The sequence below is a fragment of the Phasianus colchicus genome, chromosome 2, assembly GCF_987193195.1.
Source record: "Phasianus colchicus chromosome 2, bPhaCol1.hap1.1, whole genome shotgun sequence".
NCBI classification, from domain to species: domain Eukaryota; kingdom Metazoa; phylum Chordata; class Aves; order Galliformes; family Phasianidae; genus Phasianus; species Phasianus colchicus.
The window spans coordinates 64256416-64282453 of NC_143437.1; the positions used below are offsets into that span (position 1 = coordinate 64256416).

At 37.9% G+C, this 26038-nt stretch overlaps 1 protein-coding gene across 3 annotated transcripts in view; it reads left to right on the plus strand.

The window, feature by feature from the left end:
• Positions 1 to 237: 237 nt before the first annotated feature.
• The window catches only part of HS3ST5 (heparan sulfate-glucosamine 3-sulfotransferase 5), a 182315-nt gene continuing 156514 nt past the window's right edge, over positions 238 to 26038 (plus strand). Inside the window, exon 1 of one of the 3 annotated variants that reach the window (XM_090136699.1) lies at positions 238 to 453. The gene's annotated coding sequence lies outside the window, so the exon portion shown is untranslated. Of the gene's footprint in view, positions 454 to 1159; positions 1352 to 1484; positions 1661 to 26038 lie in introns of those variants that run through there. The other 2 variants (XM_031611100.2, XM_090136700.1) reach the window with 2 other exon arrangements.

The following is a 26038-nucleotide window of genomic DNA, read 5'->3' on the forward strand; positions in this document are numbered from 1 at the left end:
TCTCTAGCAGGGCACGGAGGCAGGCGGTGTGGGAGATTGGGGGACATTTTGTCCCCCAACAAACATTGTTTGTTTGTTTGTTATTTGAGGCAGAGAGAGATTGAGGGAGAGAACTATGGCCAGAAACGAAAGGCACATAAAAAGTATATAGCTCCCCCTCTCCCATCTTGCATGCTTCTTGGGTGCGCTGAAAGAAGCAGCAGGCAGCAGCGGCAGCGTTACGATGCAAATCACAAAGCGAGCAACTTTCACTGCCGCTGTGGCTATTTTTGATTTCTATCCTGAGAACGGGCTTTTTTTGGTGCGTGATGCCTTCCCCCCAACCTCTTCAATACGACTGTTAGAAATCTGCCCTCCCTCCCTTCTCCCCGGCTCTCCGCCTTCCCCCCAAGAAGCGATAACGCCGCACCATCCTCGCTCCGCTCCCGGCAGCTCACCGCTCTCCGCCAGGAGGTGAGCCGAGCGGGGGAAGGAACGTTTGCAGGCGTGAGCAGGGAGCACCGCACAGCTGCCCGGCTGAGGCGGGCCCTCGCCGCCGCTTACTCGTATCGCCGCAGTTGCGGAATGGGGAACGGGGCCCGCGGCAGCTCCCACCCGCAAACCGCGGCGCAGCGGCGGCAGCGTCCCCAGGAGCCCGGCCGCTACCCGCAGAGCGCGGAGGGCCCTGCCCTGCACCTGCCTCGGCGGGCTGTGAGGGAGGAGGAAAAGAGGGAGGGAGGGAGAAAGGGAGGGATGGAAAGACGGAGGGAGGCTCCTCCGTGCGCGGGGAGAGGCTCCGGCGCTCAGCTGGGCGCTACCGGCAGCTGCTGCCGTGCTGCACCGCGGGCGGTGGCGGCTCCCGGAACCGCAGCTTTGGGGCTCGGAGCTCAGCCGGGAAGTAGAGCAGAGTTTCGCTGCTCGCTCTTTTCTTTTTTCTTTCTTTCTTTCTTTCTTTTTTTTTTTTTTTTTGGTGTCTGACCTTTTTTATTATCAATCTTTTTAATCCCTTCCCCCGCTCCTCCCGACTGCGGTGCGTGTGCCACCCGAGGAGGATGCGCGCCTCCCCCAGCCCCTTCCCCGGCAGCTCCCTCCGCGGCGGCGGGGCGCGGGGGGCCGCAGGGGGCCGCGGGGCTGGGGGCGCCCTGGGCCGCACCTGTCCGCGCCGCGCTGCGCCCCCCGCGCTCCGCCGCCTCTCCCCGCCGCCCCTCGGTGCCTGAGCGTCCGGCACAGCACCGCACCGCACACACGTCCGGAGGCACTCACGCACTGACTCGCAGCACTCTGCCCAGGCTGCCGAGTAGCGCCACCAGCAGCCCCCTCCCTCCTTCCCACCTCCTCCCTAGCTCCCGCCCGCTGCTCCGGAGGATGCCCGGTAAGTTGCGGCGAAGACCAGCACCTCCGCCGGTGCGTGATCTCACGGGTTAGGGACCGCTTTATAATGCTGCTCCCGCCGATGGGGGGGGCGGGGGGGGGGGGGAGAACAGGGGGTGGCGAGGGGAGGGGAGATGACAGCGATCCGAGGCGGGAGGCGTCGGGGGCGGCCGGGTGCTCCTCAGAAGGACTTCGAGCTGCGCGGCCGGGGCTTGGATGTGGGTGCCGAGGGACGGGGTCCGGGAACCCCAGCGGGCACCTGGGAGGGGGCTCCTCGCCTTCGTTGCTGGGTGCAGCCTGCGGCACGGTGGTGAGTACGGGGCTCCTCGCCGCTCAGGGTCCCCCGGGGACGGGCAGGAGGCTGAGGGTGCGCGCCCGTGTTTAGGCTCCTTGGGGGCGGCTCCGCTCTGCGCTGCGCTGCTGCGCACAAGGGACGGTTCTCTGCTCTTCCCCCTCGGATTTGAGAGTACTCCGGGGACTGCCGGGGTTCGGAGAGGCGGGCGGAGAGGGGGCTTTACCGGGCGCTCACCTGAGTAGCGGACCGGCCAGGTGCCCGCTGCCCGTCCTGGCTGCGCCCTCCCGTGCGCTTCCCTGGGCTCCGGAGGCAGAATGCTCGTCCCTAAGGGAAGGGTCGATGCTTGCAAAATGTTTGCTGTCGGATTAGCGCGTGGCTGTGCTAACTCCTCGCAGGCTGGGGCTCAACTCCTCTGCCGAGTGTTGGAGGCACCGGGGCGCGGGGCTTTGTGTTCTCCTGCGCTGCCGGGCGTGAGTTGTGGGAAACACACGGAAAAGCTGGTTAGTGCCAGAGGTTTTACAGTGGAATCGCCAAATCGTGTAAATGTTTCTCATACTTTCAACTATGACAATTATATTTTTTCTCACTGTGTTTTGCAACCTGGATATGATCATTGTCCCATTCAAGTCAATAGTAAAGCTCCCATTGACTTCAGAGGAAGAGGGTTTTGCCAATGCAGAACACATTTCAAAGGTAAAGGGACTGGGCAGAAAGCTGTGAGACAGCAAAGTGAGAGAGATGTAACAAAGAAACTTCATTTCAGGAAGACAGGCTTTTAACCAAGAAATTTTGCTTCAATCTGTCAAAAATATTTGCTGGATTTTCATCTCTACTTTGCAGTGAACAGGTATCACGCTGATTTCTTGACGTTTGTCACAAAGGTGGACCAAAGTCCATTGTTTTACCCACATACATTACAGAATATTACCTGATTCATATTTTACACCTTTTTGGCGTTATGCTTTTTTTTTTTTTTTTTTTTTTTTTTTTTTACTGGAAGTGAGAGAGACTGGACCCAAAGCTTGCTGGGGCTGTTGGATGGGCTCCTATTGACTTCAAAGGCCCGCATATCAGGCCTAGAAAGATTTGACAGAGAAGTAATGGGAGAGATGTAATGCAGTTTGTAAGGAAAGGTATTGCATAAGCATTTAACTCATGAACAGCCAGAAAAGAGAAAAATCTAAATGTACATGAATTTCTATTCAGTTTTTAAGAAATCTTTCACAACACAGATACAAATAAGAAATAATGCTTTTGATCAATAATTAAAATGCCCATATTCATATTGACTACAAAGAACATTTTATGAAAAAAAAAAATCTACTAGCAAATGGAAGTTCTAGTTCACAGAACACCCTATGTTCACTGCAGCATTTAGATTGGGAGCAGTCAGATGTATAACACCAAATTAAAATATTGATATTCAAATGGCAAAGCTGTCCTTATTCCTGTAACCTGAGTAGCCACTTCCAGTTGGTTGGAATGTCTTTCAAAAGAAATTTCAAAAGACACTTTTTTTCATTTTTTTATTATCAAATCTGAGCGATGAAAGTTCCCCCAAAATGTTGCATGTCTCCAACTGTCAAGGATCAGAATCATGCCAATACCTCATGAATACTGCGACTATTACATTATGATGAACAAGTGTTTGATAAGGAAAAAAATTCCTTTCTTAGTCGAGGTCCAATAATATTTCCCTTCTAAGCACAGGTGTGTGTTAATAGGCAAGGATAGAAAGAAGTCTGGAAGAATTGTCATTGAAATGAAGCTAACATGCCAAATTGTGAACAGATTAAGATGTTCATTTTTACAAAGGAAATAAAGAACAACAAAAACACTTCTAGAATGGACAAGTACTTCATGGCTATTTCTTTCTCCTTCTGGAATTATGTAGCGGGGAAGAAACTTCTTTGCTAAATGTCACGCTATCGATTATTTTCTAATTTCTCTGAAAGCAAATGTGTCTTCTATCACGTATGAAAGTGAAGTGTACATGTTTTACAGAACATTATGTGGAGAAAAATTTTACATTATTTTTGTAGCCTCTTGTCTCTATCTGCTATTTACTAACACACTGTAATGCCACAATCTATTTCTTCTGATAATAATTCAACTTCAAGTCAAATGTGAAGAATATGATTATTTCCATAGTAAGAGTTTTGGTCTGTTTGTTTAAGACCCAAAGCTATGCTTAATCTCATTTGCATGTTTGGATAAGGAGAATCAGTAGTTCACAAAATGAGGATAAATATTTGAATAAATCTTCAGTTTTGTCTTGAGAGCCATTGGTGTGAAATCCCGTGTTCTTTTCATTTTGATGTTTCAGTTCTTCCTCCTATATGTGCATGTGGGAACACAGCCCAATGTTCTCATGGGCAGTGTCTCCAAAATTGCACATTAGGCTTTTTAGTCTTACCTGTAACTGAACAGCACACAACATTTGAGTGTACATAATAGGGTTAAAGCAAATCAGAGAACCTCCTGGAGATAATTCTGATCTCCATTACTCATCTTTATAAACCTCATTCTGTTTTGAGAAATAAGTGCTGTTTATTTTAATTCAGATATTTCTCTTTCTAGGCTGCTGCAAATTTGCTGTCCCTTCCCTGCCTCTGACACATGCTTATGGCATTGTACTACCACTTTATTACGTGAATGTTCACAAGTGTCTACAGCTCTCATGGAAACAATCTTAGTGAGATTACTGAAAGCTGCTCTTGTGATTCTTATGCCCTTGAAAAACTTTTCAAAATAAATTTCACTGTTTCTTAGTGCTAGAAGACATTCTCCAGACAGTTTATTTAGGACTATATTCTTCTACAATTAAGAACAAAAGCCTCCTCTGCAGCACAAATCAATCAAAATATTGGTTTTAGGTTATACATTGTACATATGGAACCTGGCATGTAAAGCAGATGGTATGTAAAATTATGCACAGCATGTCTGGAAAGCCATACAATATCTAAATGTGGTGCAGCAGAACAAGGAAATAGTGTCACACGTAACTTAAAATAACAGATACTGGCCTATGTCTAGTCTCAACTGCACTTCATTTGTGTGTGTGTGTGTGTGTGTGTGTACGTGCGCCCACTTGTTTGATTTTCTCTTACTTCATTCAGGACCTTTACTTCATAATACGATCTTCCCTAGAAAAATTCAGGCTGAAATGATATGCTTCTGGCTAAATGAATAAAGATGAAAACAGAAAGAAAACTAATTTAGTTTAGTTTTGGTTCAGAACAATACTGCATGCAAATTTAAAAAGTCATCAAAAACAGAAGGAAAAATAACGAAAATAGCCAAACAATGTTTGCTACCAGGGTGCTGTTCTTCCGTATTTATGCATTTGATTTGCCCAGTCCAGTAACAGTACTTAATAGTACTTCTGGCTTGTTGCAGAAACACTACATCTTCCCCCTCTCAAGTATTATAAGACTGTTTACAGGTTTCTTCCTAAGCAAAGTATTGTGCATTGTAAATATGATAAAATGAAATTATCATTGCAGAAGGATTCATATCATGAAAACAATGAAATAAATATTAGTCTTGAAGCATTTGCTGACCTCAGAGGGACTGAATCACACATGGAAAGAGTTTTGCTGGACACAGATACTTTCCTGATCAATGACCATGAAAAGTAATAGTTCTTCAAAGCTTATAGAAGTATTTAAGTGCGTGCCTATGAAATATAGTGAGTCATGCAGCTGTCTTTTTTAACTTGCAGGGGAAAAGCTTGAAAAATATCTCCTTTTTAAAAATTTTGTTTTGCATTTTGTATGGGTGCTGCAAGCCACTAAATGTTTTAAAAATAGATGTAAATAGATGTAAAAGAATACTCTTTGATGATGTTTCTAATCCAAATGATCTTCTATAGACTGGATGTGAAGGATGAAGTTCATAGTGAAAGACTACCATGAACTGAACTCTAAATATAATAACCCAATATTACATCAGGGCTACTTTACTAGCCAATTTTATTAGATCTATCCATTTTTCAAGGAGGCATGTTGAAAGAATGCCCCACATTTAAGCTGTTCATTTTTAAAAATATTTTTAAAATCATTTTAAAAAAACATGTTTAATGTTTTAAAGTCACTTATGTTGGCATAGAATGTCTCATACTACAAAAAAAAACAAAAACAAAAACAAAAAACCCTGCAAATCCTGCTACTTTTCATTCTCTGACACCTTTAGTTCTTGTGCATCTTGCTTTTAGCAATGTTGCATGAGAAAATACAGCTCTTTGCCTGGGAGACTAAAGTAGTGCTTTTGCACTGATATGTCACAGAACAGTGTCTATCATCCCATTTCTTTTTTGGAGATGAAAAAATATTTATCCATTTAAATCACTCTTCTCGTATTAGAATGACTTGAAAAATCTTGAGTCTCCTGGACTTTCACAAATAAAACCATTAGATGTTATTAAAGCAGATGGAGATTCAGAATCTACCAGGAGATGACAGGAACCTGCAATAAAGCACAAATTGCTTAAAAATGTCTGTGGATACCAAAAGTGATTGGTGGAAGGGCAACGTGTTAATTTATAATCAATGTATAAATGCAATTTTTCGTTAAATGTACAAAGAAAATATTAATATTAGTGGATTAATCGTATGTAAAATCAAGTGGAAACTGAGCCAACAAATATGGGATTTGTCCTTTGCAGTAGTTACTTTAGCTTGCTCAGCAGCATGTTAACTTTCTACACGAGCTGACTTTCAACTTACATCAAAACCTCCCTTTGCAACTTGGCATTGCTACTATGATGACAGCATTTGAAAACTGGCATCCCATGGGAAGCGAGTCATTTTACATCAGTGGAAACAGATTTACTCTGCAACCTGGATTCTATGCAGACAGGTTTGATTTCCTTAGCAGATATTATTACAGAATGTATGGTTTTTGCCAGAAATGCAGATAAAACTAAGTTTGGTAAAGATCTAGCTGAACGTAGAAACAAAGTTGGATTAGTGGAGACATTGCAAAATGTAGTTAAAAAAACATAAGGATGTGGGATTTATGTTTGTTTGTCTCTGTTTAGTTAGTTTCGTTTTTAAGAGAGGAAAAATATATTCTTTCATGAAAAATCCATTAGATAGAAGTAAAACATAAACAAAATATCAAACCAAGGTTAAAAATAAGATTACAAAAGTAAAGCTACCTAGCATGTTCCTTCCACTGGAAAAGTAATGAAGCAGGTAGGTTGGAAGCTTCAGAAGAAGACAAAAGCCAGAAAATAACCTTTTCTCACTTTGGAAATCCAGGTGGCCCCAACATATTTTACATGTCTCTTCATACACGTTTGTCTGAGTACAAACATTTATACATTCCTTTTTATTCCTATTAAAATCAAAATAGATGTAATTCTCTGCTTTGTTACAGTCTGATTTCACCATCTTTAGCAGGGATTTGCTCATTGTTCTTCCTTTCTGACCATGAAGGTAAGAAGGAAGATGTGACAGCACAATAAATAGCTGAGAGTGGTTAAACTGTTTCCTGAAGGTAAAACAGCAGGGTCCAATGGTTCTCCTGCAGAATGTTTTAAACCCTTGGCTATAAATAATATCTGGCACTGCCAAAAAAAAAAAAAAAAGAAAAAGAAAAAGAAAAAGAAAAAAAGTAACTGAATCCTGAAAAAGCAGAAAACAAAATGAATCAATGAATCTTCGGTGTCTGAAGTCAATGCTGCACTAAACCCTAAACACCATAAAATGGAAAGATAGTTTGCCAGCTATGGGCTAGTGTCATGTAAAATCATGGTCAATTTCTTCTTGTTAAGACTTTAAAAAATGACTATAATCCTCTGCTCAAGAACAAGTAAGTATGATCACTGCATGTAGAGCAGAGGAGTATTGAAACCAGTATTCTATTTATTACAGGAAACAGAGATACCAATTTTAATATCAATTTATAATTCTGAGAAAAGAATTGACTGGATTGAATGGAGCCAACTTTGGCATGATGTAAATGGTAAGATTTGAGGGAAATTATTTAGCATAATTTGCCACTGCATATTTTCACCCTTGCATATGCTGTATAAAGTCTAAATGCAGAGATGGCTGCAAATCTGCAGAGGTGGCAGCAAATCTCTACTATTTGATAGCAGATTAATCAGATTAACCTCCAATGTAAAATAAAACAGATGTATATCTTCAATAAGAGGTCTATTGTTCTAGAGCCAAACAAATTGCCTTTGTTTGTATTGTGGTGGAAAATTATATTCCTGAATGATGTAAAGTCTGCATCCATCTCACAGTGCTCACATCCACTCTTTGATCCCCATAAACATTCGGCATCACTGAATGTCAATGAGTGCCATTTTTTTCTGCATGGAGGAATTCACTGACACAGCTTTGCTCCATATGCACTTCCATGTCAAATGCCATTTTGTCAGACTGCATCTCTACTGCCATCTGTCACATGGCAACAACATGAAATGGAGCATTGGTGAGAAGGTTCCTTGAGATGTAGTCAAACTACTAGGGCTTCGGCAGGTGAACTGTATGCAAAAAAAATGAAATGCAACTGAGATCTGCCTAAGATCTCGGAGCCATTTCTTCCTTCCCATGGTTGCTTTCCCAGCAGCTCCTTCATGACTGCTAGGGAGCTACCTCCCAAGTAAAAATGAATTAGCAACAATTTCCTTTCTTATGTATCAGACCTATGGTGCTGTAACTGCATTGGCTTGTCTCCCAGAGGCTAACAAAGAGGCTATTTACAGTGCAGATGCTTGGAGAGACATTTTCAAACACCTCTGCTTTACACAACTTAACGGCAAGAAACAACAAAGGGTAAATTTGATGACGCAAGTCTTGCTTACCAGCATTATTGTTATACATAAATTACTTTTAAATAAATGAGTTTTAAAAGATTTTTCTCTTGTTCAGATTTCTTAACTTTCTTCTTTGACAACAAAGCTTTCTAGGTACTTTTGTGTTTTGTTTGTTCCAGAACCAAAGAAGTCTATATATATCCTCAAGACATGTCTATCATTTTCCCTTTTTCTTCTGCTTTTCTTAGTGGAGAGATAGGGAAGAATTTCAGTGAAAAATAATTAAAAGAAAAGAATATAAAATTTTAAAGCTTCCAAACAATTTCTTCTTTTACATATAGTAAAAATGTCTTCTTAGTCTTGCTTTATTCTATAATTGGTTTGAAACTAATCTGTATTAAATTAAAAAATATGCCACTTCAGATTAGTTTAATCTTTTTTTTTTTTTTTTTTTTTGCAAAAATCTTGAAAATATTTTAGTCAGCTGTCAAAATTTCTTTATGACCTTTTTTCAAGCATAAATTCCTTGAAATCAAAGCTGTCTGTAAAAAAGGTGAGGTTTTGTATGTTTTCTGTGTGCTGCAATAATAAATTAATAGAAAGGTGTGTTTTTTTTTTTTTTTCCAGCTGTACACATATTTTTTATAAAAATAAGAAAAAAAACTTGAAAAAATATCCACAAACAAATGAAATAATAACAGACTCTTGATTTGTCCCTAATCAAAACCTTTTTTATGCTTCTTTTTATAACTTCTGAGAAGAATTTCCAAGACTCCAAATAGTTTTTCTGGTGAGCAAAATATTCCTTATCTAGATGTAGAGAACACTGTTGAGTAGATAATATTTTTTTTGTCTAATGCATCACGTGGAAGAGCTGAAAAGGTAACCAGATGCTTTCTTAGATCAACACTAGGTCATGTATTGAGGAAGACTTGATGCGATAACTGAAAGAGTGAAGCAAGAAATTGTGTGGTTAGGCTGCTGTTGTTATTTTTTTTAATTATTGGTTTGTCTTGATTTTATTTATTTATTTATTGCCATAAATTAAAAAAAAAAAACAAAAAACAAAACAAAACAAAACAAAAAAACTGTGAGTGGCAAATCCGGTGTGACTTTCTAAGAACTTTAAGAGGGGAATGTGCTCTGACCAGACTGTATTTATGCTTGGGATGTAGATGTTAAAAGTCATTTAGTGGCCAGTTGGAAAGAAATCCAATTTTCCTCGCCTACTGCTTCAAGAGTTTCAGTATAATATATGTTGCTTATGTGAGTTGACATCTTATCAGTTAGTCCTGCTCATGAACAAGACAGTTTGCCTCTGGACTGGGATGTATATCAGCACCAGTGCGCTGAATCAATATGGAACACACAGCATGGAGACACAGCACAATCCCCAGCACAGTGGTAAGCAGAAGCTGGCCACTCATTTCTGTTTATCCCTCAGGGACACAAGAGAGCAGACTGGTCAGGGTTTGTCTCTTTTACTCCAGTAATAATGAGTCCTTAATTGGCAAAGTTAGCCTCCGTACATTGTTTATTAGAAGTGCAATTTTTGGTGGTGGTGTTTTTTTTTTTTTTTTTCCTATTGCATCTGAATTTCTGCTCTTTGCCTATATTTTTATGAGCAAACTGAATAATGCAAAGCATCACTCTAGCCTTGATGCCAGCTGAGGATGGCCACTTCCATATGGTTAGCTCTCATAGCCTCCAGAGCACAGGCTACAGTTAACCTGCCCCTAGAGAGCCATCCTGGGGCTGTGCTCATGCCCTGGCCATGACCTGGAAGCCCTTGGGAAGTGGCTGGTCAAGCAGGCAAGATCAAATGAGTGCCAGCGACTACTCTGAAAATTTTATATTTTAGAAAAAGGTAGTTCCAGGGCATGGACTTATGCCCTAGCAGTATTTAATTCACTTGCATAGTTGTACCCTTGATAGTCTTTAGGTCAGTACTATGGCTCCATTTACATGCACACTGTTTATTCACTTTTCTTTTTTGGAATGAGCTCCAGTGGTTTAAATAATACTACATCACAGCATGATGTTCTCATAAATTGCATTAAACAATCTTAGCATTTGTTTGCAAACAAACATTAACTATAGTATATACAAAAGATTTCTGAAAGTACCAGAAAATTTAAATGCTCTAAAAATATTTAAGAAATGATAACTAGTTTTCTACATGGTTTCTGTTTACAGTTATATTTTTTCATTAAGGGCTGAGGTCAGTTTATACAGAAATCACTGCTAAAGGAAAGCTATTGTCCATTTACAGCATGTTTGTTTTCAAGTTTGTAAAACATTGAAAATCTGTTTTAGAAAATTAGGAGTACAAGCAAAGTTTTCTCAACTATTCATTTCTTACTTTTACCAGAGAATACAGAGCACAAATATCCTAGTTTTGTAGAATATTCAGTATTCTTTGTGACAGAAAAAATCGTAACAGACATTTTAGTGTAGAGTTTCAGAAATCTGATTCTTTCAAGCTTTAAAATACAAACACCCTCAGTTAACAGTGAAAATTAAGCTTACATGAGGCACTTGGATAAACTTATAATAAGTAAATGCATGACACTGAATAACAAAAATAATACATTAGTTAATTTTGGAGGAAAAACATGTGGATTTATACTACTTCCTATCCCAGGTTTTAATTTCTTTGTATTCAACATCATTTTTGCATGTTTTGAAGCACCTATAAGTAATCTCAACTTCTTCATATTTTATTGTTGAGTTTTGGCAAAGTTTTATGACTGTTTCACAGATGCAGTATTGCACAACCTCAAAAATAGTGAAATCTATCTGGTTGTGGGTAAATCAAAATGTCATACATGAAGCCCAGGAGACATTCTGCTTCTCGCTGTTAATCTTTCAGTACCATCTTTGTGGTACATGGATTACATATATAAATTACAGTGCTCTTGGGGAAAAGTTCCTTAATAGAGGCCTCCAACCATTATGATCCCAGGTGTGTACTAATACAGAATCTCAGGGTCATGGTCATGAGATCTCAGTGCCTTCTCTGTTAGGGCTCCTGAAATTGCATTGATTTAATACCTTTGGTTATTTGGACTTGGGAAAAGGAATGAACCTAAAACTTTTAGTCATTTCTTTCTCTAAGTCATGCTTTTAGTACGTTGTTTCTCTGGAGAGTTTTGAGGAGTCTTTACTCACCTCTATGTCGGCACATAAACAGAGGATCTGATGACATCAGCCTACAAAAATCTGGATCAGAATCTAACAGACAATAGTCAAATATCAGCTGTAGTTTTCAGAATAGATGCTATTAGGCTTGACACACAAAGAAGTGACAATTTTTTTGAGAAAACTTTAAACTTAATAAAGTGTATTAAGATTTTAATCTGAGCTTTGGTTTAGAAGTCAGCATGATATATATAAATCACGTACTTTTCCTTCCTATTGTAATCAGTGACTTCCCTAAAATCTTTTGTACTTGAAAAATCATGTGTAATACAATTCCACTTACATATTTAAAAATTAAAGCATAGTGATAAGACACTGTAAGATTCCTTGCAAAAGTCTAAAAAAAGATACTGCATGATTATGTATGAGTTACCCATAGATAAGTTTATTCTTAAATTCATATTTTACACACTCACACCAAAACATGAATGCATTTCATCAGCAAGTATGGAATCTAATGATAGAGAAAAAAAAGAGAGTGTATTATAAAAAGATTAACTTGTTTATCAGTGATACTTTAAAATGAATAGTCAAATAAATAGCTGCCCAGCTGGCCTGCAGTTTTGTCGGTGTGTATCTGAGGCCTGTCTAGTAATTCATGTTCTAAAGAGAATTGCACCCCTGATATCTTGCCATAAGGCCCCTGGTATCCTGTTTTTTCTTCTTTCTCCCATCAAGTGGGATCTATGAGGGAGGATCATCAGCTCCCAGCTAATGACTACAGGTCATGCAATCCGGGATAAGAGGAACTCATAATATCAAGCTGGGGGCAGACCCAGATTTTACCACATTTTGATTTTTTTTAGGTATATGTATCAAAGATGAGGCAGGCCTTCTTATCCAGCTCGTTGTTTGAAAAGAGCTGCTAAATTATATCGTAGCACTGCAAATCTCTCTGCAAACTGAACTGATCTTAAAACATTGTCAGTTGTGGCATTAGTGTGTCTATTAAATGTTTCAGCCTACATTATAAAGGTATTTTGGACAGATGTTGGGTTTAGACATCCAGGGAGAAAGATCATGACACACGTGTTGACAATGTGGTACTGATGCCAACATCTTCCCACAGTCTATCAGACAGTGCACGTTCCTTCTGAAAAAGCAGCTGTCACTTTGGCCAAAACAGTTCCTTTCTCTCAGCTGCTCTCTGCGTGCAGTAGGCCTGGCTCTGACCCTTGCAAACTAACCTTGAAGCTACCGTAATCATAATGGAGACCTGCCTCTTAGCCTCATTCTGCAATTATTTGGCATCCTCTCACAAAATTATCCTAACCCAGCTGTGTCAGCTGCCACCTCAGAAGTGATCCTGTCTGCTTGTAACTCAAAGTATAACTCTGTCACACATGCACTTAGTGTAGTATGTTTCTTAAAAGGCACTTTAATCGGCTGGCATTTTAGTCTGTAGGCCTCTGGGGTCAGGTTGAAAAATTATACTAAAGCTGGACTTACTCTGATATGCTGGGCAACCTTCTGAATTTTAAATAACTATCCTCAGAAGGCCACGCTTTTCAAAAATTATCCTTTAGTCTGCACAAAGAATTTTGAGCTCTGTTCAGTTAATAGCACATTGATATGCAGGCTAAAATTTATAAAAATGTAGGGTCAGAATCTCTGAATTTATAGATAAGAGCAGTTATTTCAGTTTTCATTATCTAAGTATCTGGCCTATAGACTGCTAACTATTTGACTCCTATTTTACCATAATTCTAATATTTGCATCTGAGTTAACTGTTTTGCGTTTTTGGTTTTGTAGCTGACTGCATTCTCAAAAGCAGAATTATTCTGAATTATATGTGGAAAATGATCCTGTTATAATGCAGAATGAGGAAAAGTTGAAAGATATAACTCCATTTTTTCCAAGCAATGGCATTCCTTTCTTTGTTTCACATAAGAGTTTATGAAGAAAAAGACATGATTAACACCCTCTTTGTCGGGAGAAAGTAAATTCTGATTTCTATAAGTATTTTATATACAGTTTCTCCAGTACTTTTTCATTCTCCTGTGCTTTACTTTGTCCTGTTATTGATTCTTATCGTCTAGTGATCCTCACACAATCCAGCCTGTGCTTTACAGATGCTTCTTTTGCTATGACCTATTCTACTGAAGAACTATAACTAAACTATCACTGCCCATTCACCTCAACCCATTGATCTCAAACTCTGGTCCGCTCCCTCCTCCTCCTATCTGAACCTTCCCTTGCCCTCAGACTCTTTCCAAACCACAGATTGCAGTGGGCATCTAGCCATGGAATGGGACCAGCTTTGGGGCACAAAATAAACCCTACTGCTTCCAGGCAGGGACTGCAACCCGTTAGCCATCTGTTCTGCCAGATCGTTAGGGATAAAGGCTACCCAGAGGCAGTTTTTTGCAAGGCCTTGAGCAACTGTACCTTTCTGGTTTCTCTGAAATCTCTCTTGTTGATAGCCTTAGACGCATGATAGACCGAATCTTCTCTAAGCTGACATCACATTTCGAAAAGCTGAAAAAACAGTTCCCAGCTCACAGCACATCTTACTCAGTTTGACCGGAGTGGTTCTCCTCTGGGAGGGCGTTTTTTGAGCCAGAGGGAAAGGAAGGATGAGCTCAATATATTCCTTGTTCTACCAGCTGCCACAGAATGTATTTATCTTCCCTCCAAGGAACTATGAGTCTGGATCTATTCATGCTGCACACTCTGATGAGACAGAGTGACAACTTCCATCATAGGTGATGAGGCTGTAGTTTCAGTCTCTCTTTCTTTATCACATTTAATGAAGAATGCCAAAACAGATGTGTTTCACTGTTGTGACTTCAAGAGTAGAACAAAGGAAAAGTTTAGGATGGCTGCTGCAGTGAAATCCAGTAGCATGCTGTGTACCTGGACTGTGAGAAAAAGAGATTCTCTGGCTTCTCAAATAAAATCACAGGTTTTGTTGGAGTGCTCCCACAAGGTCTGGGGTGAAGGTCCATCTACTCTGTGTTGGAAAAAGGTCTTAGAAATTTTGAAATGTGTCCAGCCGTTTACCAGTTAGCAAAGAGTTTCTAGGATGCTTCTTTGGTTCCTTCTAAGGTCGTGTGTCTTATTTTTAGATTGACAGCAAACTGTGCCAGGCAGTGACATCTGCAAGCTATTCTTTTCTGTGACTGAATGGTTGCTTTTACGCTAGATGTGTGATGCATAATACACCAGTTCTGCTCTTTGACTAGAATGAGGGCAAGACTTGCTTCAGAGGGTTTTTTTTTTTAATCCTTGTCCTGGTCAAAAATCATTGACTCCTTAGGAACTGGGGTGGTTTTTGATTGGTATATGAGATAGATAACAGTCCTGATTCTTTACGGGTTCATTTGGTGAAAGTGGGCTCCAAATATTAAAAATATGAATATAATAATAAAGTTTATCATATCAACAAAACAAAACAGGGGAAAAAGAAGATTATACAACTATAAATAATCCCTTATTTAAAAATGTGTATGTAAAATGTGATGTTAATACCTAGAAGCCTGCAGTTGAAGATGTAAAGTTTTATCTAGAAAACTCCATGTCTTTTGGTATTTAGACAGCCTTTTTGAGAGTTATGGTCCTCTGTGATACCCTATAGATAGAGTTCTCCTGTCAGAATATTCTTCTGTATTAGTTGTCCATTTTCTCATTTAAGGATATCTTTGCTGAAGGAAAAAAAAATCAAAATGTCATTTCATTGCCTTTCTCTCCCTCTTGGGAATTACACGTACAGCTTTCGTGAACTGCAAACGTGAAAGTTATCCAACAGATTCAGATGTTGAATAATGAAATAGTGTGTTACTTCCTTTATCGTGTTAAGTGATCTATCTCAATTCTTCACTTAGATGAAGAATGACCTATGCTTTCTTATCCTTTCCTCCCTTCCAGAGTTTAACATTAAATTCAATGTCACAGGAAGGAAAGAATATTATATCTATGCGAAAATAATCTACTTTGTCATATATCATTCTCAGAAGCATCCCATTTTCTTGGATCCATTATCTTTTTCAAAATTAGATGATGGATTAATAAATTGGTGTTTGTTCCAATCATAACAAAAAATATGACTACTTAACATAGTCATGCCCTCCCTGTAATTGAAATTTGCAAATATTCATGAGATTGTACAACTGTTCGACCAATAACTATTATCAACTGAATTTATTTATGCTGAGATCTTGGGATTTTTTAGAAAGATTTTGCATTTTTTCTCTGAAAATATCATTAAAATTTGAACACACACTGACTGCCTTTTTTTTAATTAACTGAACTTCTCTCAAAATTTATATGACATGTCATGTCACTGGGTATGAAGTATTGAGCTCTTGCACATGTACGCAGACAGGGAGAATATATGTTGACATGAGTGTTGCTTATGAAGAGTTACAACTATCTGGAGTCTCACAGCTGCTTCCTTAGATGAATATAAGAGAATAACAGGTAATCCAGATCTTTTTCATGTGTAGCTTGCTCCTGTGTGAATATATGTTTGTCTTAAGCAGAGGTCAAAAAACACCCAGTTCTGTCTCTGGAACACACAGTCCAAAGATCCTGCCTGTTTCTTATGTGGCAGCTTTTCAATAGAAAGTGCATCTACAGTTAATAAAGTCCTTACCTGCACATACAGAACTGACGGAAAAAAACATTGCCTCCTTTACATAGAACCTTGCATAACCTAAACTAAATTCTCTGTTAGAACAAATGGAAAGCCTAGGTAGAAAGAGCCACTCAGTGGCACCTGCCTTTTAATACAAATTTGGCGGGGCTCTCACTAACTCAGTTGTGTTTGAGAGTCTAACCTTGATTTTGAATATTTTGTAATATTCTGAAAATGTCCCTTAACTGAAATTTCCAGATTAGACCTATTGCTCTACATATCTGGAAAGTTCATGGAAAAGTGTTTCTCTTTTTATTTACAGGGATAATTCAGTAGTCACATAAATCATAAAAAAAAAAAAAAAAAAAAAACCACATGCGGAAGACTTGGATATTTTTAATGCCTGTAAATAATGATATTTCTAGGGCTGGAAAGCTGAAAAGGACAAATCCAAAGCTAGTTCTCAAATAAAATTTTCATATAAAAATTTAGTTATTCCGTAGGCATTTGGCTGAGATAGAGCTTTTCACAAAGTATGTCAGGCACTGGAATGGGCTGCCCAGGGAGGTGGTGGAGTCACCGACCCTGGAGGTGTTCAAAGAACGTTTGGATGTTGTGTTGAGGGATATGGTTTAATGAGAACCATTGGTGACAGGTGGATGGTTGGACTGGATGATCTTATAGGTCTTTTCCAACCTTAGTGATTCTGTGTGTGATTTCTGTGTGTGATTCTATGTACTGCAAGATTTTTTTCTAAACTTATTTATAAGCTTAGTTCTGTTTCGTAGTTTTGTACCATACGTTTTTGAATTATACAGAACATGCAAAGGACTGAGAGGAATCTCTTGTCCTCTGTATTTAGCATGAAGGATGCCTAATGCGCATTTTCAGCTTTTCTTTGAAGAAGAATGCTATCCTATGGGTAGCCTACAGAAAATGGGGTAGTCCATACCTGAAACAGGCAGCTAAGTGACAGAGTTAGCATATTTTAAAATTAGAAATCTTTTATTTTTCATTTGTTACTATCCTCTAACATTTCCCTTTAGAACAATGTCACCTGATAACTTTTGAATAATCCTACGAAAAGTCCATTCAGTGTGAGAAAATTACATCTGTCTCTGTGAAAAAAAAGTAAACTTAGTTAAAATAACTTTTATTTCAAGTATCGTCTCCTGATTTTCTGTATCCTATCTTTTGGGAAGGTCAGGCTAGATTATTATATTGTTTCCTACTGACCTTAGAATCTGTCAGCACATTTTATTTTTTATTTAAAACTGGCAATTGCTTTTCTCTAGTGCTTCTCTCTCTTTCCTTTTGGAAAAATAAATGACAAAGAAAACTAAAAAAAAGGTGTTTGTTTGTTTGTTTTTTAAAGGAGTTAAGATTACATCTTTTTTTTTTTTTTTTTTTTTTTTTTTCAGAGACAGTGAGTGGCACTTATACTTTACTAATCTACGTAGTCTAATTTCAGGTGTGAACAGTCATTCCAAAGCTCTTTGTATCTACATTGAGCCTGAATTTGCCTTTGTAATGTGTGAGAATTCTGATTCCATTTCTAGAAGCCTGTATCCTACTACGGAAATAAGCCATTCCAGATTTTTTTTTTTTTTTTCCCAATTAATTACAAAAGAATTTCTGTGTTATAGGAGACTTTCTGAAGAAACACGGAATAAAGATAATTCAAATAAGCAGAGATTCAGAAGATAATCAGTATTCCATCATTCAAATAATCTTCTAAGATATAGGAATTCATAAGTCTTGGCATGAAATGCAGTATAATTTTTTACTTGCTTTCAGATCTAGGATATTCCTGTAGCATATTCACTGAATTTTCAGAAGCTAGGTTATATGACTAAATAATATTTGAGTTATTCCTAAAACAGTATTCTTTTTTTTTTTTTTTTTTTTTTCCAGATAAAGACACAAGGAATAAATTCATAAAATACTTTAAAAATGGTTGCAGAATCCATTATGGTTGATTTTCCCTTGTTCTTTTATTATTATTATTATTATTAGCTTTTGATTTTAGTTTAAATATTCTACAGTTTACCAAACAGTATTGTAATGTTTGTCACAGAATCAGATCACGGAAAAAGGTGATATTCTTTCCAGATAGCACCTGTACAATGTGCAAGTCACTGTGAGCTTATAAAAATAGTTTCTCTTTGTTTTTAATTGACTCAGAAAATATTCACATCTCTGTTTTTCATTGAGAATGGGCCTTGCTATCTTCAGCATTCTTACATGACATTAAATTCTTAGCCATATTTCTTAGTGTTTTCCCTTCTTTACATACACAAATTAATTAATACTCAGGGAAATATTACATTTCAATATGGATTGAGTTTTGGGAAGCTGTTTAACTACTGCTACTTTAATATTTTATGCTAATTTTAAAGAAATGTTCTCTGTAAGTGCTTCCAGCGTATAAATTGGAATAAAATCTTTAGACTTTTCTATTATTATTATTAAATCTCATTGCTTTGCAGATTTCTACAGAATGTACATTTTAACAAATTAGGTTTTTATCTAGCTGAGTTATTCAAATTATTTTCATCCTTCTTATATATATGTACATTTTCTATTTCCAAAATGTGCTATTGAAATAATTTATAGGGAGACATAAGATACCTAATGGTTCTGAAAGTGTTCAAATACTCCATAAATAAAAAGCCACTGTTTCTAACTAGTAGGAGGGAAATGGCTGTGCTAGGACTGGTCACTGGGGGGAGAGTAGGGGATAAGATCCAGCCGCAACAATGAGGCTGACAATGTTGCAGCTGATAGAGTTTACACCCAAAATACACCCAGTGTGTCTGCAGGTACCATCATGCTGAGCCAGTTATCACTTTTATTAATGATGAACAAGACCAAAAGTGAGGCATACTTAGTGGTAAGGTTGGCCTGTGTTCTCCAACATTGAGGATGAAAACAGAAAAATTATATCCATCTGCAGACAGCCGTTTTTCAACAGCACTCCTTAAACAAAACTTTACTAATTTCTTGCTGCTCCTGAAAGAGGAGAATCAGCACAATCATTGTTTGATTAGTAAGACCCACGGTGGACACCTTTCACTGTCGCTTATGTGGGAACATATGTGCTTGAGTAAAAGAATGGAAATGCTTTGAGGATGACAGAAGGAGCTAGCAGAAGAGTATCAACTCATAGGAACATGCAGTGAATCCTATGGTTCAAAATTAGCATGTGTGTCCAGGTGGCCCAATACTACTGAGTGGCTAACTAATTTTCCAGGAACTGTTTGAGGCTGGATTAAAAGAAAAGCATAAGAACAGGGATCATACTTGCAATCTCTTAGCGTTAGCTGTAGGTTTTTCACCACTACCTCAGAAGGAACTGTAGCATAGCAGGGAAGTAGTGTTGATGTATAACCAGCAGGAAACCCAGTTGAAAACTCGTACCTCCACATACTGATAATTATACCTTCCTTTGAAAACATTACTCCCTCTGCATGTTCCACCCAGTGCCTCTGATCTGAGACAAGCCTCATGTTGTCTGGGACCATGGGAGCACAACATGCTCTCTGTGGTGGTTTCTCTCCTGTATGTGAACTGGTGTGATGCTAGCTGTGCTCCCAGCATGGCTGCAGTGCAGACTTCCCTTTGAGATTCCCAAGTAGGACCAGTCTTCAGCAGCTGCCTTAGGAGCTAATTAGCTCAATCCATTATTTCATATGCGTTTCAGTCACTAGATGATGAAAAGTCTTATTTACATATTTTCTGCCTGTGGTCTGTTTTTCTATCAGCCTACAATTTCTGAAAATATAATATTGTGCCAAGCTTTCTCAGAGTGATACAGTGTTTAAACTGGTACTACTTAAAGGACTGCAATTTTATACTATTGTGACCAAAAGTGGGTCACCTTCCAATTTTTTATTTTTTTTAACTGTGTTAAGTTGTCATTTTGCTTTTTCTTGAATCTTCCAGAAGGAAATGAGGGTAGCCTAGTGCACTGGAAGAAGAAATAAAAGCATATCAGCATGATGGAAATGACTTTTTATTTTTACTGACATTGAACATGAAGGGGAACTCTTCTATACTTCTTTGTTCTTTGTTTTTATTTTTTAAAAACAGGGGGGATGAAGATTAAAGGACTTGGAAAGTTAATATGTGTGTCATTCTCTTGATGTCATTTATGTTACGCTTCTATGAAATTTTCTGAGGTCTTAAATTCAGAAGATGGCCATGGCAGTCAAGAGGTCATCTGAGTATTTCTTTGCTTTGCAAAACTTTTGACTTCAATTCCATTTGCATAGTTATAACTCTTTTACAATTGTGCACACACAAATTATATTCCTGCTAAATGCTGGCTGTGCATAGATTTGCATAGTATGTTGGCACTTGAATTTGCAAAGGTAAAAGTAAAAAGTAGGAAAAAAAAAAGGAAACTGCTTTTGTGAGGTTTTAAAGCATTCTATAATGATCCAAAATCAAACAGTTACCTCAATAGCAGTGTTTCTCATACTCACTTACATAGTATGGAATTCTCACATGACAACGAGATGCCATTTCCCTCAGAAGCTTAACCTTCCATGCATTTGAAAAAAATAAAAATAGAAAAGCTAAAAATATCCTCTTTCTTTTACTGATCTTCTTCACTTAGTGGAATAACTACCTCAGTGTCTTGCCTCCTGTGCTATGTCAGCAAACAGTGCTTATAGTTATGTCACTAAGAAGGAATTAAATCCTGACTTGTCCGTACAGATAAATGCTGTCTCTCTTCAGCATTTTGTACCTTTCCTGCACAGCTCATAGTGCCACTGCCGCTATGACTTTCTGCAGCCTGCAAAGTGACTGTTACAGTTTTGTTGTTGACTTAGTCAGCCTTTCTGGTATATGGAAAATATATATATTTTCTGCATTTGAACTAGGAAATCTGATAATTTTTCTGGCTGAGAAGCTAGAATTGGAAATCTTATCTGTGCCAGAATTTGAGGGCAGATCTGAATGCAGAGCAGCACTTGTCTCTGTGACCACTAGCAGCTCAATTTTTGCAGCTAACTAAACAGCATAAACTCATCTGCTGTGGGTCTAGAGCTGGTCAGGGTAGCACATTTCTATACAGATCTTAGCTATGTCTTCTGGACTGGAAGGGCCTTGTTGTCATGTCTACCCTAGAAAATCCTAGAAATATCTGGTTGTGAAGTTCTTCCTGGTTATCACACGCCTTCAAACCAACAGTATAATGAGACATAAGTGGTTTTGCACCACAATATGGAAGCAAGTTTGACTGCATCATGTGTGAAACCTGTGAATGGGGGACATTCTATGCCTCATTGCCACCAGATGTGTACAAACTGAGACAGATTAGCGACACAACTAGCCTGAGAATTCCTTGTGTCTTCCAAGTTAATAGTTGAGATTGTCCCACATGAATGACTAATTTCTTAGCAACTAATCTTTATCTTTTAAAATGTCTGTTGCAGAGCACAATTCCTCATGAAACCCATTAGTTGATTTTAAATATCTAAATAGATTTCTTATTAAATTCATTTGTCTATGGATTCTCTTAGACATAGGCATAAACATTTCTCTACTAACAAACGCTATTAATTTTTTAATTCATGTATAACTTTCCATAATCGTGAAAATATACATTCTAATTAACAGTGTACAAATTAAATTATTCTGTTAATCCGTGACATTAAATCTGATATTTTCACTATGATAAACTATAATTAGATGAAATATAATTAGATAAAAATACCGTCCTGAACACTTAGTATGAAGGAGAAAAATATATGTCTGCTTATACATGCACCATTATCATAAATTTATTACAAAAGAATATAAACTAGTGCATTCTAGGCTGGTTTAGCAGTCTTGCTCAGAACATGGCAGGAGTAATTTAAAAGGAGTTCTCTATCAGTTTTATCTGCTTTATACATAATGAAACTGTCAAATTGAATCATTACTATACTAATTTTGGCTCAATAATTCTTTTTGTATTTTGTTATCTATTCAAATTTTTTAAAATGATGGGGAATGTATATAATTGTCAATTGCACTAACAGCTTGTCTGTATAAAAGGAAAGAGATTTCAAAAATAGCCACTGCTTTCAGTTGTGCAGTTTGAAAAATCTTTTTAGTCATCCAACCAGAAAAAAAAAAAAAGATGAGAGATCATGATGTCAATTAGCAACTTATCTTTTAACCAAGCTATAAACAAGAAAGCAACCGTATAACAAAGGGCAAATACTTTGTTTTCAGCCTTCTTACGTAGATGCATTATGATTGAGACTTCAATTACATGAGCACATAGTACTTTTTCAGAAGGAATCTTGACTCGTTTGGTAAAATGATTAGAACAAAATATAAATAATAATATTTAAATATACCTTTTTCTTTTTATTGTTTGCTGAGTATACTCATGCTTCTTTTACTTCATGCTGTCAGAGCCTTATTTTGAAGGCAGAAATTCTGATTAGCTTTCCAATGTCCACTGTTATAACTTGCTAAAAATTATTCATTATAGTTATTAATTCTCATAGACCTTAGAAGAGGAAACAGGCTATCATTACTCTATTTTCACCATTCAGAAACTCAACTGGATGCCAACTTACTGTTCAACTTGAAATTCTGCAATATAGCTATAAAGAACTCAAAGGGAAAAAGACAAGAAGCGAAGACAACTAGATTCTTCTCTCTATAAAAAAACAATAAAGCTCCTGAAAGGGTAGTCTAGGTGTTCAAGCATTCAGTACTAGAACAGGACTCATTCTAGCAAATTTCACATGTTTAAAATTAGTGTCAGAGTGAGAGCTCTGCATTTTGGAATAGGGATTTCTGGGAGTCTGTTTACGTTGGTACACTGCAATGGTACCTCTAACCAATGAAGCAGTAAAAAATTCTGAAAACTCATGAGTAGATGATGATGTGATTTGGTAATACACTGTAATATTAAGATAGTAGTCTATTTTTTTAAATATGGGTCAACTCATTTATGAAATTACGTGTTGCACTGAAGTCCATAGAAGTCCTTGCCAAGAACTGTAATAATATCTCCCAGAGATGTAGATAACTATCTAAATTCTGTATTGATGATCTACTATCTTTTAAAAATACTTGGATTTTAAATCACGGGCTTTTTTCTTCATATTTGAAAGATGTATTTCATTAATATACTAAATGCATATAATGAAGTTTTCAATTATTATTTTTTTATAATTACTTCTATATATATTTTATCAGAAATTGATACTATACAGAACTTTTCCACTCTCAGTAGTTGACTGGAAAGAAGGCTTTTATTTTATGAATTACATTATTGATTTTCAGTTACTATTCAATTTTGATGCAATTAGAGAACTGAAAAAAATCCAAGATCTTTTGATCAATTTTTTTTCTAGTTGTATATCTTTGTAGATTTTGTGCGTATGTGTTTTTTTTTTGTTGTTGTTTGCTTTGATTATTTGTTTGCTTTCTTATAAGAAACTAATGAAGCAAAGCTTTAGTGTGTGATTTCATTCTGTTTTCATTTAAATTACTCTTCGAGGTCCTAAGCCTCTCATATCACAGGAAAAATATGCTATGGTACTTTATTATGAGGGCAAGGATGTTCCATGCTGATTAATTTATAGTCTGCGTAGAGTTCCTCCAAAATTTTAAACGAAATTCTTTACTTAAACTACTAGAAAATATACTATGGATGTACACTGCCATCCAGAAAGAACTGCATTTCTTATTGCAGTTTAATTTTTTAAAGCCTTTTCAACTTTGAGCAACAGTAATTGTAGAAATACTAGTATGTCACAAGAAATTAAGGTTGACTGTTCAGAATAACATTTGCCTGTTGCAGGATATCAGACCTTTCATGGTAAATTCAACTTTATGTAAAAGATCAAGATCTAAATGAGATGAGTGGTACATATGGTACACTAATATGGCAATGTTACCATATAAAGATAAACTGTAATGTACTTGAAGATTCCAGTGACCTTACTGACCGTTACGAGGACAGGAGCAATCAGAGCCTTTGAGCACAGATGTGCCCAAGTATGTTAAGTGGTGCTCTTGACTCAGAGGGACACAGAGTATTATGGTCTCTCCTTTCTATTGAAGAGCACAGCTGGCCTGCGCAGATCAGAGCATCTGCTGCTTCCACTGAAATTCTGCTGCTGCAAGCCCTTTACCACAAAAGCTCTGTGTTCTGCTGGATTTCCACACCTGCCACTTGGATATTATAACTGAGAATTACCCCAGAGCAACATAGAAACTGCATGACGCGATCTAAAACATCACATTCTCAGTTTAAAAATCTAACAAGATCATTTTATGAGTATAACTGGGATTAAAAATATAGTTATACAGATGTGTTTCTTTGTGTGTTACAGAAAACAACAAAGGACAGGTATGTCCCCAGTGAATTTGTTCTCTGTCTCTTATCTTATGAAATATAAATACTCACCAATCCAAATGTAAGAGATGATTAAGTTTGGTATCCTTATTTTCAAAGTTAATGGGTCTTTTTCTGTGATATGAGTAGTTAGAAGGAATTTGTGGAATGATCTGGGGAGTCAAGAACAGATGGATTCAGTTGGGTTTGGTTCTGGTGATTTGGTTTTGACAGAAGGTTCTTCTGATATGTACTCAGGACTGTAAAATACCAGACATGCTCACTTGTGAATATACTGCATATCTGTGAATTAAATAGTCATGCAAATCAATAACTAGAGAATAACTAGAGTACCCATGAAAATAGAGTCTGAGCTCTTGGCTTCTTCCACATTCTGTGAGGGCTTTGCCAGGAGCTTTCAGCTGGTCTCTGCAGGAGATCTGATTTGTGCATCCTGCCATGTTACCATGCTATAGTTAGCCAGGCTGCTGTAGTTTTCCTGGTCTAACTGAAGCCAGAAGGATCAATTATCATGAAGAGATCTGAAAAATGTTCCTGCAGACTAGGGCTGCCAGCCCATTGGTGCCTGAACATTCAGAATTACTAACACACACATTTTATCTGAGTCAGCCTCTAAGTGCCAAGTGTTGGTGTGAAATCATCATTGCGTAATCCTGGGAAATCTCAGTGCCACACCTGCTTTAGCATAGACAGATGGAAAGTTTAGTCCTTATTTGTTGCTTCTTCTTCACAGAGGGCTCTGACGAGGTAGTGATTTGACAACAGCTTTTCACTGAGAAAAAGTTTGAAGGCAGTCTTGTTATAAGAGAAAGTGGCTAAAGTAAGAAGGATAGGAGGCCATTACATGGTGGAGCAGCCTAGGTCACTACTGGAAAATTTGCTTTGCACTTTGGAGACTGAAAGCAAGAAGGTAATGTCATGAAGAAATATAACATTGCAATTTCTGGGCTGGACAGGGTTTTTTACCCCTCCAGGAGGGCAAAGATGGATGGATGGATGAAAAATGAATGCTACATCATGCCTTAGCCTACTCCAGTCCTATCAACAGCAAAGTAGAGTTATCTGTGAGCTGGGGGGTTACAAGGGAAAGAGAGATCCCTGCCCCTATGTGCTTGTCTGAAAGTTTTTATGGTGTCACACTTTCTGCTGATACATCAACTTTATTTTTTAACTATCAAGAATTTGAGAAACTCAAATGTTACATTACTACTCATAGGCTTTAGGTGCTAGCTGAAAACTCCCAAAGCAGTCCTCAGACTCAGAATAGCCAAAAAAATTGCTTGCTACTATACATTGTCTTTCAGAAGGATCATTCATTCACTCACTGCCAATGTAACAGAACTTTATCTTACTCTAACCTCACAAAGTTAGGATAGCAACATAGGGAACAATATATTCTTTCAATGAAAACTTAAGAACTGTATGCCATCAACCTCTGATGATGTAGCTGAGTCTGCTAAAAACTCCAG